Source organism: Phyllopteryx taeniolatus, chromosome 8, assembly GCF_024500385.1.
Source record: "Phyllopteryx taeniolatus isolate TA_2022b chromosome 8, UOR_Ptae_1.2, whole genome shotgun sequence".
NCBI lineage: Eukaryota > Metazoa > Chordata > Actinopteri > Syngnathiformes > Syngnathidae > Phyllopteryx > Phyllopteryx taeniolatus.
In genome coordinates, this window is record NC_084509.1 from 19,705,385 (window position 1) to 19,720,833 (window position 15,449).

Consider the following 15,449-nt stretch of genomic DNA (forward strand, 5'->3'; position numbering starts at 1 on the left):
AGGTGTGATTGTGAGTCCGAATGGTTGTTTGTTTATATGTGCCCTGCGATTCAGTCCAGTTCAGGGTGTACCCCGCCTCCTGCCCGATGATAGCTGGGATAGGCTCCAGCACTCCCGCGACCCTTGTGAGGAAAAGCGGCTCAGATAATGGATGGATGATTTGTGCGGTGTCAAGTAATGAAGTAAAAGTACTTTGTTACGGTTCTTAAGTAGATTTTTCAGGTATTTGTACTTTACTTGAGTATTTGTTTTTCTGGCTACTTTTTACTATTACTCCTTACTTTTTAAGATAAATATCTGTACGTTCTACGACGATTTAAAAAAATGAGCACTTTACTTTCAAAACATTTGAATCTTAGCGACAACAACATACAAGACAGTGGCGGGGTAGCGATTGGGAAAACAGCCAACCGGCTCCAGCGTTTTTTTTTTTAGTTTTTGTTTTATCATAGACCTTAATTCCTATAAAACGGGGAAATTCAAATGGCGGACATCATCACGCAGCCGTATTTTTTTTATTTTTCTAGAAAGCAAGCTTGTTTAAGCCTGCCAGTAAATTATGTCACGTTTGAGCATTAACATAAATTTAAACACAAACTCGGATAACGACGCCACCATAAAAAAGGAATTCTGTCGTAAACCAAGGACCCCTGTATGTCGTATGCACAGTAACATACAGTCACCAGCTACAAAATCAGGTACACTTGTGCTGCACCATACCAAGAGGTGTTTCTAATATTTTCACCCTCTCATATACAGCCAAATAAAGAAACCATAATATTAGAGACATTTCTCAGTATGATGTATAACTCTTCTTTACCCCTGCAATCTAAAGTATCTATACATCCAATTTCTCCATCCATCCCATCTGCTTTTTCTGTTTAGGGTTAAGGGTGACCTGGAGCATATCCCAGCCGACTTTGGGCTACACCCTCGACTGGTCACCATTTAATCTGGGCACAAATCAGGCACAGAGGGACAAACACTGACTGGAAACTGAATCCACACCTCTGCAAACTGCAACCACAATAATACATCTATCCATCCATCCATTTTCTGAGCCGCTTATCCTCACAAGGGTCACGGAGTGCACACTTAAAGGAACAAAGGGGTCTTAATGGTCTATATTTCACTTCAACAAGTTGATTTTATGTATTTTTGCTCAAGAAAATGAAACTGGCAGTCATTTTTAATAATATAGTATCAATCCATTTTGGAATAATTACTAAATAACTAATTGCACTTGGAATGCCCCTTTTTCATCACCTCCATGTCTTGGTGTGACGTCAGTGGCAGAAGCAGAGACCAAATTCGCTACATAGCCGGTGTGGGAAAAGGAATGTACTGTATAAATTGGAAGAATAAACTCATATTTTATATATTGTCATTGTCAGGTGGAATCCAGACTCATCAACACAACTAATCATATACTATTTCTTTCCACTCTGACATGAATACAACAGCTATAGCACCCCAAAGTTATATTAAACTTGGTACAATTTATGAAATTAGCGTTGGAAGCGACAAAAAATATATAAGCCATGCCGCTCTGAGTTATGTCACCAGCAGGCCAGCAGCGAGACGTGGGTACCTGGGATCTTTTTGACGGTCGTTTGTCAACTGTAAATTTCAGGAAATGTTCAAGATTTGCAAGCATGCATGTGAACTTGATTGATACAAAAAGTCTGAAGCCTTGGACTCATGTGAGCGGTTCAATTGGGTTTTTTTTCGGGTGAGTGATCAAAGCAGGAATTTGCGCAATCTGCTCGTTGCGTGACAACTGCCAATACACAGACATCTGCGGATACACACATGCATACAGCACATACAGCACTTACAAGCACTTGAATGGAACAAGGGTAAAAGTGATGAGAAGTGTCCTTTTCATGATTAGGACATTAGGCAACTCATAAGAAAATTGTCAATTTAAGTTATCATTAAAATTCTTATTATTGTCTGTATGAATTACTGCAGTATCAATTCGTTGTGCATCTTGGGTAAATTATGTGTTTGATGTTGTTTTTTGTTTTTTTTTTCAAAAGCTGATACTTCATTATTTGTGCGTACACATGTTCTGAGGATGTTCTCAATTTGTTTGCACAGTAGGAACAAAAACAAGTACAAACATATTGATAAATCACTGTTTTGTGAATCAAATATGCATACACACGATTCAAGCACAAATCTGTGCATATGCATGGTCAGTAAATGAGGCCCAAAGTTTTTAATTCCTGAACAATGTCATTGCCAATGTTCACAGCAACAGAGAGCTCCTTCAATTCCTTTGTCTTGCAAGCTTATGTCTGATTTTCTTTAATGACTGTGATGCTGAATAGTCATTTGTGAGATTTTGAATAGTTTGCCACGCTGTGGTAAACCAGGAAAAGTGTGATATCCATTAAGTCTTCATCAATGTGACTGGCACAACCTCACAAGCAGTGTTATCAGTGAGCTTACTTCGACAGCGGCTGGAGATGACAGGCAGGTATGACAGGTCAAGACATCCTGATAACGGATGACATATGTGAATGTTTGGCAGGCGGGGCTGCTCAGGGGAGAATTGATCTTATCCGTGTGTGCTGCAACATTGACAAAACTCACTCATGACTGCACCAACTGTACACATGTGACTGCTTGTTTCTCTGAAGAAGTGTGGGGTAGTCCGTTTTACCTTCTCATTGATAATTATCAAAAAGAGTACAGCACTCAAAGGAGGGACCTCTCCATTTCCACTTTATAGGTGTGTGTGTGTCTGTGAAATTATATGATAGGTGCTTTGGTGGGGCATCAGTAACGGTCTGTTCTTTCAGTATTTTTCTATTTGTCTACTGGCACTTATAAATAAATTCTAACTAGTAGGTATTGAGTGGAAGAGAAAACAGCTAATGTGTGTTTACATGAATTACTGCAAGGCGTGCAAGTACTGTATTAATAAAAAATCCAAACTTTAACTTTCCCTTCATTTGCAATGCAATGATTTTTGATTGCGTATTAAGTACATATGACCTTTTGAACTGATTTAAAAGATTTATTCTTTTTGTATCTTCTGTTCTTATAGTACATTTATTCATGATCACCTCAATTGCATTGTGATTATATATATCCACCACAGAACAAAAGAGTCAATATCAAGGGAAAATCTGACAAGAAAAGTCAGCGAATATGTGAGAAGTTGGGAAAGGTCAAAAAAGAGGAGAAAATTGTGTGTGTGGAGCGTGCATGTGCTCTATATACAATATTAAACCTAGATGTAATCCTAAGCAGGAAGTTGACCCATGCATTACAGTAGGTGTTACAGCTCCACTGCACCCTGAAACGCTGATGTTGACTGTTTCACTCAGTGCCCGCTAATATGGAACCCTATTGGGTTTCTCTCCAACCGTCATCAGCAGTACAAATCCAGTCACCCTCAAGGGCACGTTGGGTAAATTTTTTTTTAAAGAAAGATATATGGTAGTTACAAGAAGGTGCAATGTTGAAACCCTGCAATCCAGTTGGAACCTTTCTAGCTTTCTTTGTATAATAATGCATATGTAATCATTGTATAATATCCCTCACATTAGTGCACACACACTGGAATGGTATGGAGCGTTTCCTCATGGGGGGACTGATCTGGAACACCTCAGTCACAGTGGTGGTATCCAGGGGAGAGTGGGTGCTGTTGGTTGGTTGGTTGGTTGGGGGGTTTAGCAACAGTCCCATATGTTCCCTGCTTATGTTTTTCTGCTGGTAGGGTGACTCAAACCTAGGGCCAGTGGGCATGAGCTTCATTATAAGGGTCCATTAGTACAACATTGTTTTTAACTAATGCAATTGACTGGGGACCTGTACAGGCTTACCATCCCTCTCATCCAAAATCAGCTGAGATAGCCTCCAGCCCACCCGTGATCCTGACGTGGATAAGTGGTATAGAAAATGGATGAATGTGTTTTACTGAAAAAAGATATAACAGTGCTGTTTTGGTCATTTGATCAAATGACAATGGGGCCTGAAAATACAAATATTTCATAAAAGGCCTCGGAATATCCATCCATTTTCTGAGCCACTTATCCTCACAAGGGTCGCGGGATCGCTGGAGCCTATCCCAGCTATCATCGAGCAGGAGGCGGGGCACACCCTGAACTGGCCGCCAGCCAATCGCAGGGCACATACAAACAAACAACCATTCACATTCACACCTACGGGCAATTTAGAGTCTTCAATCAACCTACCATGCATGTTTTTGGGATGTGGGAGGAAACCGGAGTGCTCGGAGAAAACCCACGCAAGCAAGGGGAGAACATGCAAACTCCACACAGGCGGGGCCGGATTGAAACCCGGTCCTCAGAACTGTGAGGCAGACGCTCTAACCAGTCGTCCACCGTGCCGCCTCAGAATATAAATCATTTAAAATGACATAATGTCAGACAGGAGGACAAGCAGTTGGTGCACATGAGTGCTAATTTGCCATGTTTGTCGTTGGGCTTGTATCTCTGTTGGAAAATATCTGTGTGGCGTGTGCATGTTTTCCCCCTGTGTGGGTTTTCCTTGAGTACTCAAACTTTCACTTACATTCCAAAATCATGTTTCTCGGCTTATTGAGACTCTAAGTTGCCCATTGGTGTGAATGTGAATATGAACATTTGTTTGTCTGTGTGTGCCCTGAGACGGATTGGTGACCAGTTACCTGATGAGGACACATGTAATGGAAAATAGATGCATGGATAGTTTAAGTAAAAATTCACCTCACATACATAGAGTTGACATTTAAGTAGATTTTTCAGGTACTTGTTTATTTCAAAGTGTGTCTTTTTTTCTTTTTCTTTTTTACTTAAGGTAAATGAGTTGAATCAGTGCTTCTTAGTTTATCCAAATAATTTCTGACACAAGTACCTGTAATTCTACTTCAGAACAGAGTGTGAGCACATTTGCCACCTCTGGAAGTTGTAAGAAATACTTCTTTACTCTCTGCGCCAACGACCATGACACAGGAACCGAGCTGTCTCTTCAAAGAACAAGACACGTCAACACTATTTCTTGAGCTGGCCTCCTGGACAAAGTCTGGCCCACTGGGCAACAACCTGTCAACAAGGCCTCGATCCTTTATCAAGCTCTCCCGCATTTGCTGGACCTCCCACCTCCCTCTTCATTTGCAGATAACCACCACAGAGTGGTGTGTTTTTCAGGTAGAGAACAACTACAGGCCCATGCTGCTAATTTTCACGCTCTCATTTTGGTGTTAACCTTATCTATTGTCTTCCTGTGTCTTCAGATTAGCATCGCACATTGCTATGAGCCACTTGTTACATTTGAATAATTAAAGGCTGTTTATTGAGTAATGTAGAGGTGTTTTAGTTGCTTGATGACAGAGATTGTCATCTTTTAAATTTCCTCCCCAGAGAGCATATGATTTAATCACTGTGGATTCTTAGATTTTTGTTTGGTTTTCTAACAAGAACTTTGAAGGCAAGAGGTCTTGCTTTGATTACCTTTGCAAATTAGCAAGACCACACAAAAACTACAGAGCAGATCTGCAGGGGTGGTGGTACATGTATCAAGGATATACCTATTACATCTGAGAGAAGGTCTTGATCAGTGATCACCAACCCGTTTGAAACTGAGAAGTACTTCCCAAATTACCGTAATTTATCGTGTATAATGCGCATGAGTTCTACACAGTGGTTGTAATTCTAGTTGTCTTTGAAACCCTGTTGTCTTTTTAAATTCTTGGCTACAGAATGCAAAACCTTTTTTTTTCCAAGTAGTATTTTTTATTTTTATTTTTTATTTTCGTGACATAATGAAAGAATATCATGACTCTATATATCTACAGTATATTGTACAGTTGGGAGTTACCTAAAAAATGCATTCATATTTTCAATATAGTCCGTATTGTGCATTTTCCATTTTAAATAAATCATGTGAATTTTCTATTTAAATTAAGGTGATGCACTTAAATATTTGTCATATCTCATGAGATCGCTTTAGGTGTGTTGTTCTTTTGAAGATTCATTAATGTAATATAGTAGAGTATATAGATATACTGTAGGTAGCTCTGAAAAAGACTCAGACTGCTGTTGAAGTCAGGGTTTATTGGAGACTGGGGGAGGATTTCCACAGAAGCTCTTGAAGAGCAGGAAGTACTAATGACTTGATAACGGCTTGAGGATTGGAGTTTGTGTGAGAGCAAAGAAGGGGACGTTGTCGGGAACTGACTGATGTGTGACTCTTTCTCTGGTGTTAAAGTAAATGATTGAACCAAAGAAGGTTAGCGATAAATATGCCGAAAAACAGAAAAATTACAGAAAAACAAAACATTTTTGAGCCATTCTTGTGAAAATGCATGTATAGTAACTCCGTGCAAGGATCCAAGTTTCCCTGCAGGAGTAATTCAACTTTGCATTTATTCTATTGTGGATATGTATTGTTCATTAATTCTAAAAGAAAACCCATTAAAATACAACAATGCTTCCTGTAGACATATTCTGCCTACAGTACATATCCGAGCACTGTTCATCCTTCATAATGTGGTTAAATATGAAAATAATAATTGAGATCTGTAATTAAACACAAGAATCGTCTGCCATGAGAATCTGACAGAAATGTCAAAAAGTTTGTTTTAGTGCAAATATTGTATTTGTTGTGGTAACTGAATCTTATTTTGCTTTTTCTTAAGGAATAGTTTCTACTTACCATGTGTTTGTCAGGGGACACAATCATTTGTAGGTGGTATCCTCACCTAAGTGTCAGTACACACAAGTTGGCTGTCTGAGGTACCAGGTGGCACACACACACACACGCACGCGCGCGCACACACACACGCACACAGTTGCCTTTACATACAATATTTGTTCCTGTGTATCCTTGCATACATCGTTTGTGTATTCTTCAATTGCAATGCAAACTTAGCCCACATGCCTACACTAGTATGTCTCTGTGTTTGGCTGTTACAACTAAAATCCTTGTCGCCTTATCTTAAGAATGGAAAAGAACAAAACATCAAACAATTCTGAAGAGTACTGATCTAAATCCTGTTGAACAGGTGCACAAGTCTCATAAAGTGCTCTATTTTCATGGACTGCACAATTGCAGCAGAACACCAAAACTGGCATATCTTGATTTTTGTGCAAGCGTGAGGCTATCCACACGTTTGCCAATTTGGCAGGCGCAGCAAGGGTCTTTCCTTCAACATGCCAGCCGGCACATTGACAATTTGGTGCCAGACCAGTCAAGCGGTCTAAACGTACGCCTTCTGAGACCACGTCTAACGGTCAGCACAGCTAGTCCAACGCGATTTTGGTGAATTAAATACGCATTATAGCTATTATCTTCATTATTATTATTATTTTTAAATCATCCCACTGGTTGACACACTGCTATGGGCAGAGAAGTAATTTTTGTTCAAGCTAATTCCATGAGTTTGTTGGACCACATAACCTACTTTTTATTAGTTCATTTTCATTACATTTTAGTTTTTATGACTTTTGCCAGATTTAAGTTATTTCAGTGACCATTGTTGTTCTTTTTCTTCTTTGAAGGGAAGGGTACCAACAATTTTGTCCACCTGTGTATGAAGCATAAAGCATAAAAAATGAAGTAGATGTTTAAAATTAGTTGTTGTTATTGCATAAGGATGAGAAGAAGAGCACATGCGTTCCTTATTCAATCATACATATCCCACCCAGGTTTCTCTCTGCTACACCACTTTCTGAGGGACAAATCCTCTCAAACTGCTCAAAGCACTTGTGTGTTTGGTTGTTTGTTTGTTTGATTTTTCAGAAAAGATCTTCAACATCTGGTGTTGACTTCAAATCCAAGCCATGGGGTGGAAGAACCTCCTACTGCTGTCATGAATGTGAAAACAAATTGCAAATAAACTCACACTGACCCCAAGTTAGGAAGTCAGATTCTCAGTTTTGACAGGGTTAACAAGAAATATTTATTTACATTTTTTGTGTCAGACAAAGATAACATTAAAGATGAGGTCAGTGTTTTGACCTTTACGTGCCTATCTGTGGTGGCTCATCACTAACTTTGATCAGGGTCATGGTGGAGTGTCAGGAGATGTCAGAAGGCTGTTTACCTACCAAGATGGGTGAGAAAAGGGTCGCTAGGAATGAAAGCATTCCATCTCAAACCACCTCCGTCCTGCAAACACAAGCTTTCTCTCTATGTTGGTCTTCACCGTCAAACATAAAGCGAACGAGTAGCTCTTGATATTTTGTGTTATTATTTTGTGTGACTGGCGCACAACACCTTGGAATGGTCAGGTCAATCAAAAGGCACATATGGATAGCCGACTATTAGCATTCGCTCTGACAGAACTCACATTCACTTTGTCACTGAGTGGGAAGTGAACCTACCCTGTCTGCATGGAAATAACCACTACACTACCATGAGCCCGTTTAACTGTGTCAAGAAATTTATATGGACCTAACCTTTAAAAATATAATGTGTGGCATTTCTGTGGCATGCCCACTTAATTTGTGGAGTCGGATGTATGGGACTTTTTTGAGTGTTGTTGCAGAGTTTTCTGTCCGTTTCTCTGCAAATTAAACATCACACAAAAACTGCTCCAATACCCTGAAAACACTCTGCAGACCAGTTGGCGCACAACGCCTTGGAATGGTCAGGTCAATCAAAAGGCACATATGGATAGCCGACTATTAGCATTCGCTCTGACAGAACTCACATTCACTTTGTCACTGAGTGGGAAGTGAACCTACCCTGTCTGCATGGAAATAACCACTACACTACCATGAGCCCGTTTAACTGTGTCAAGAAATGTATATGGACCTAACCTTTAAAAATATAATGTGTGGCATTTCTGTGGCATGCCCACTTAATTTGTGGAGTCGGATGTATGGGACTTTTTTGAGTGTTGTTGCAGAGTTTTCTGTCCGTTTCTCTGCAAATTAAACATCACACAAAAACTGCTCCAATACCCTGAAAACACTCTGCAGACCAGTGGTACAGTTCTGAAGAAGCATTGAAATCCTTATCAATGAACAAGCAGTTTTGAGGTGTTGTCTTTGTTGCTCAGATTTTGCTATAACAGACCTCAACAACACACGCATGCCCATACAGTACATTAATTGAAGATCTTTTTTATTCACTGTCCCAGCTGGGTCCAGTTGAGTTAAACCTTGAGGGGTGAAATTCTCTGTGGGTGTCTGGCTTCAGGGACAATTGCAGTTACAGAAAATCTGAAAGGAGATCGCACCCTAAATCCTGTCAGCCGCACACACACACACACACAGACACACACACACAAATATTCTCCTTTCATTGAACCAGGGCTTGCTTTAATGACTGACACACCTGCACTTTCAAATATGTCAGCTAAGACACGCTTAAGAATACAAATGTATAAGTTTATAGTAAATGTTGCGTTTTACAAGAACATGTTTGAAAACTATTGTACCATACCATGAAATTGTGCAGATACACGTGCCTATGGCCCCTAAGCCAGAACAAACTTTTAACTCAGGTCCAGATGCATGAGTAGAGAGGTTTTTGAAGTTGGATTTCCCTTCAGAATTTCTGGAATTATTGTTCTTATTTTTAAAAATGCCAAAAAGAACAGATAACTTGAACTGGATGCAACAACTGTACTGTATAATTGCTTCTGTTCGTTTGTCGCTTCGCATATCTGTCTGCCAATTAAATTCAATGTTTGCATTATGTACAGTATACAGTATGTTTGTCGTTTCACATACACACACTATGTTGCCAAAAGTATTCACTCATCTGCCTTGACTCACATACTGAAGAGGGTGGACTGACATCATATAAAATCCTGTGGATTAAGAATTGTATGTCACTTAAATTCATTTGTGAGTCAAGGCAGGTGAGAGAATACTTTTGGCAATGTAATGTATGTCTAAGAGTGAAAATACACAGGTGTGATCCTTGATGATCTCATAGCTGTCTACCATTGTGTGTCCTACTTTCTGTCGATGCATGTCTTTTGTATTTAATTTAATATGAACCAAGTTATGTGATTGAATTAACAGTTAAAAAATTCAGTGGTATAGTTCTTAACTATGGTTCTGTTGTTAGCCAGCAGATCAATCTGTTTTAGATGTAGCTTTGGATGAGTGTTAAGGATACCTGTGACCAAAGGTTTGATGGCCCTGATTCGTACAATGTAGTGAATGAGCTATGCCACCCCCCGTCCCAACCCCCACCCCTCCACCCCCCACTCTGCCTGCACTCACAGCTTGTGTGCCATTTTAAACAATGGTTTAAATTCCCCCAACTGTTCCCCTACGCCCCTTATTACCCACAACTAAACAAACCTGTAAGCCTACTGCTTGGTACAAATGTAGTGCAATATGTAGTGCAATTTACAAAAAAGTCGAACAGCAATTATTTATAATTTAATTTAAAGGATTATATGCCACAAAATTTCAAATATAAAATAGAACATTTTCTTCATCACATTACTGTATAGTCTCTGCCAAACAAATCATGCAACAAACTTGCTATAACAACGTCTAATGGGACAAACCAAAAGCAGCAGCTCCTTGTGTGCAAGATCCTGACAAGCAGGACTACCGCCGGAGTCGCATTTAGCCAGAAGACATTACATCGAGCCTCTGCGTCAATCTTAGCTACTGTACATCCACTGAGTGCAGCTAGCAGCATATACAGTACAGTAAATCTCCTTCTAATAACAAAAGAAAGCATAGTACGTTTTTTTTATTCCCACAACTATGTACATTGATGTACTGAGTTGTCATCCACACATGACAGATGCACCGCTGCATGTTGAACACTAGATAATTAAGTTGGTCAGAAATTAAAAGGGACCCATTGTGTTCTAATTATATGTTATATTTTGGGACTCCACGGAGGCAGTTTTGTATAATTCACCATAGAGATACTATTTTTTTTCCCTAGAAACATTCTCAGTTGTGACTCTAAGACATCCACTAAGAACAAAATGCCTCTTTTTCTGATGGGCTAACATTTACAAGCCTGCAGTATTGTTATTTATCTTTAGTGGAATGTGGCTGGGACCAAATGTCAAGCGAATGTTCAGTGCAATGCAAAGTCTGTTGCCTGTTCTTTGACATTTTTAAAAAAATATTTTGGATAATATTAATTTGATGTACTTTGGCCAAACAAATGGTTTTGTCATGACCTGCCCTGCAGTACTACTGTTGGAGCCTGGGTAACACTTTGCGCCCTCTCTCTCGCTCCCCTCTCTCTTTCCAGCACCTTCCTCGGCCGCGCACCTGTCACCAATCAGCCCTCGTTACCACCTGCTTTTAAGCCTGTCTGATCCCGGAAATCCTCGCCAGAATATTGCAGCTTCTTCAAGTGGTACAACGGCTCCCCACTCGCCTAGTAAGCTATGTATTCCTTGTCTCCTTTCTGACCTCCGTGCCTCTCCTTGTCCTCGCCAAGTGAATTCCTGCACCCTCGCCGCCAAGCCAGCCGCCTGTCCACGTCACCGCCTGCCAGGAGACCTCAAGGACCATCTACATTTCCCTTTGTTCCAATAAACTGTTCATCACAATCTCTCAGCCTCCGCCTGCTCTTGGGTCCAGTCTCCATCCGTTCGTGACAGGTTTATTCCTGCACAGCCAGAGATCCAATACAGAAGGTACTGTATGTAAAGCGATACGATTTGAATATAGTAAGATTAGAATGCTGGGATAGGCTCCAGCACGCCCGTGACCCTAGTGAGGAGAAGCGGCTCAGGAAATGGATGGATGGATGGATAAGATTACAATGCTCACTTTTGACACTGGAAGAGACTTATTAATTTAACAAGATGTTTACTATGTTGTTTGTATTTTGCAGTGGTATCAAAGAGCATTGCATCATATGTGTTTGTTAAAATGTACCTTAATTAAATACATGAGAGCAAAATATTAGAAACACTTCTCAGTACAATGCACTGCAAACTGCAACCAAAATAAGTATGCCAAATATGTCTCTGACAGTGTCAATCTCTTGTACAACAAATTGTTTTCTTATGTAACAGAGTAAAACAATAAGTATGCAGATTAACCAAAAAAGACAAGAAGGACGCAGACGTCACGTCTGTCTGTGGTGACACACATGCCGAACACACACTGTGCAGACGACATCACATTGAGCACATGTTTCTAGTCAGTTGGAGGAGAGGAGAGAAGAAGCTTGTCATCTGACACATATGACTGAACCAATGCATGTGCTAACTTTAGCTCTGAGCACCTGACACCAATGCTGGCTAGTAGTCTAAAGCATGTACTGTATGTACCCACAACAAAAGAGGTATGCACCATTATTACATCTCAACCTCTGATAGCATTATTTATCTCGCCAAGCATTATCATCTCATCATCTCATTTAGTAAGGACAGCATGTGTTGGTCAAAACGAACAAAACAAAATTTAATGCAATCTAGCTAAAAAACAAATCTTCTTCAGTTTCTAAGAAAATATTGAATTATTAGCCTGTACATAGCACAGATCTAAAGTGAAGGTAACTCAAAAAGCTCCAGCCAGAAATAATGTTTACAGTACTTTTGATTAGAGAATCCAACTAGTAAAACATTATCCAGTTTAAGAGGAAACATTTTTGTAAATTAACTGTTGCCAAGATTTTGTTAGTTTCCACTGTTCTTGCTTGTGCGGCTATGCGGAACTAAATATGAAGCCCTGGTTTTAGTTTCTATTTCAAGCCCTTTTCCTACTTGGCATAACTATTTCTGTCACTTTTCACATGAACGAGCTGAGCGGCAAACGATGAATTCCTTCAAGCAGACAAACTGTCTGGAAATTGCCAGCCTCTGACAGCTGACTTTTAGCTGCATCAACATGGGTCACTTAGTGAACTAAGCATTCAGTGTCAAAATAACTGAAAAAGTCTTCTAAAATTGGTCATCTTAATCATTCAGAAAAGATCATTTTGTTTTGGTATGTACAGTACACAGTATAATACATCTTTACAACACTGTTTTGACTTAAACTACATAATATTGTAAATAGTGGTTTGTTAACATGACGTCAATTAGGAACCTAAAAATCCAAGCATTTGATAGCTACTTAATTTTTGTAAGTTTTTGAAAATGCATGTGTTTGGTACTCAATCAGTACACTTTAATGCTTAAAATATATATATTTTTTGTATACAGTAGGGAAAGAAATTGATTAAACCAAAGTTTTAAAATGCATTTTAACATCTTAATCTGACCATCTATGATTTTTAAAAAGTTATTAAGATGCACTATTTGCATATCTGTTGTTGTATACTGGCCACTCATGCCAGAGTAGCATCTGCACCACTTGCACACTGACTGAGGAGTATCTGCAACATTTGCACAATCAACATTGTCCCAGATTATCGCACTACTAGTCACTTTAAACTGCATACATTCCTTGAAGTCTCGGCGCCCTTTGCACAATGGTCTTTGCACCGGACGATTGCTATATTAGTCATTAAAATTGTTCTAATTGCAAGAGGACTATGCATCTTTTTGCACAATTGTCAAAAAAAAAAAAATGTCATTACCAGATTACTAGCAACCTTTTATTGCTCAGTGTTTTTATCAATGTCTTTATGTCTCAAAGGTATTCTCTGTCAATTGACTGTCTGTTGTCGTACTAGAGTGGGTCCAACTACTGTAGACAAATTCCTCATGTTTTTTGGACATACCGTATTTTCATGACCATAAGGCGCACTTAAAAGTCTTACATTTTCTCCAAAATGGACGGGGTGCCTTATATAGGTATTGAGTATATATGTGCATTGTGCAAAACAACATCAGTTTGGCTAAGGACCCCCGAAAATGGCACCTACGAAGAGACACGCTTACGAAGCACAGTTTAAACTGCAACCTATCAGTTACGCAGAGGAACATGGGAATAAAGCAGCCGCGAGAGAATTCAAGATCAACGAATCCATGGTTCACAGGTGGAGGAAGCAGGAAAACGAGCTTCGCCAAGTCAAGAAGACGAAGCTGAGCCGCGGAAACAAGGCGAGGTGGCCGGAGTTGGAAGACCAAATCGAGCAATGGATTAATGAACACAGAACAGCTGGGAAAAGCGATTCTACAGTCACCATTCGACTGAGGGCAATAACGGTTGCAGAAGAAATGAAAATCGAACATTTTCAAGGAGGTCCGTCTTGGTGCTTTCGTTTTATGAAACGGTGCCATCTATCCAGTCAATTGTCGGGCGAGTTACGCCACCATATGTGAATGGGTTGTGGATGCCTGGGCTAAGGTACCTGCTTTGACTGTCGTCCGAGCTTTCGCGAAAGCCGGCATCATTGCTGAACAGACCCCCGCCAACGAGACTAACTCCGACAATAACGAGAGGAAACCCGGCATGTTTGATGGAGAACTTGCCCAGCTGTTCATTTCTGATACAGAAGATGAGGACTTTGATGGATTTGTGGATGAGGATTGATCAAAAAATAATGTGAGTACATTGTTAAATACTTCAATAAAGTACAACTGAACTCAGTTTTGCTCCCGCTGCCTTTTTAAAAACGTTTTAGCATGCATGCATGCTACCGTATGTTTTAAGCTAGCATATGTTTTACCATGCCTGCGCCCAGTAATGCGGTGCGCCTTATGTATGTGTTAAATACAGAAATAGACCCCGTAACTGAGACTGCACCTTTTAATAAAGTGCGCCCTATGGTCGTGAAAATACGGTACTTGGCAAAATAAAGATGATTCTGATTCTGATTCTAAAAAGTTAAATACAACCGAACTGTACTTAGGCAGTAATTCTTTAATGTACAACGAGAGAGCGCTTGCGTACTAGTGTTGGGAATGATAAACTGATGCGACCGGATATCCGTTCGTAAAGGCGAGAGATACGACTGTATCGGTAGCAGACTCCATAATCGATACAAAATCCCCCAGGAATCCTTAGAGCTGTGGACCTGAAATTCCGGGGCTAGGAATCGGTTGCCTGGGCCTTTACAGTTTTCATCTCTTAAAACAAGCATGAGAGCTCTCGCGCTGTGCGCCGTGGACGTAACTTCTTGCTTACAACCAAAAACAGCAGTGGTGGACACTACTGACACTACTAGTTTAACTGCATTTCTCTGTAGTGTCACTATTTCAACATCAAATGGTTTTTAAGTAGCTAAGCTACTTTCGTGGTCACAGCGAGAGCAAAGTAGCGTTCACAGACGGTACACTTCCCCCGGCAGTTGTAAACACTGAATGCAATGTAACGTTACGTAACTTATCTCAAGTCCGCCTTCAACACTGAGACCAGTGGCAAAATGTCCACCGCAGACTGTAACTATGCAGACAATATGGCAAAGGTGGGTACATCTTGGCAGTTCCCATGGGGTATATACCTTGGCAAACTACAGCTTCTTCTCGAGCCCATTCAGTCCACTTATACGTTCCAGTGTTGGTACTTTGCAACCCCAAGAAGAAACTACCAAGAGGACACACAGCCAACTATGTCCTGAAGCCAATCCCCAGTCGAGCTAAGCTAATCATCATG